Genomic DNA, 294 nt, shown 5'->3' on the forward strand with positions numbered 1-294 from the left:
TTAGTATTGCGAATAAAGCGAAATAGTTACAATAAAATATAAATTCTGCTTTTGCGCAAAGAAAATAAAAAACTAAATTTGTCATTTTAAGTAACAAGAATTATCACAATACGAATGTTACATTTAATGAATGTGTTGCTTTATCATAAAGCTGCTCTCATACTTAACCTTCATACTTCACCATGAAAGGAAAAAATACTTATTCAAATTCAGTACCACTACAACCTCACTGTCTATAGATAATTCTGTAGCCTACACATTTATCACTTTTTTCCATGTGACAATATGCTTCAG

Source organism: Penaeus monodon, chromosome 28, assembly GCF_015228065.2.
Source record: "Penaeus monodon isolate SGIC_2016 chromosome 28, NSTDA_Pmon_1, whole genome shotgun sequence".
In the NCBI taxonomy this organism is placed as follows: domain Eukaryota; kingdom Metazoa; phylum Arthropoda; class Malacostraca; order Decapoda; family Penaeidae; genus Penaeus; species Penaeus monodon.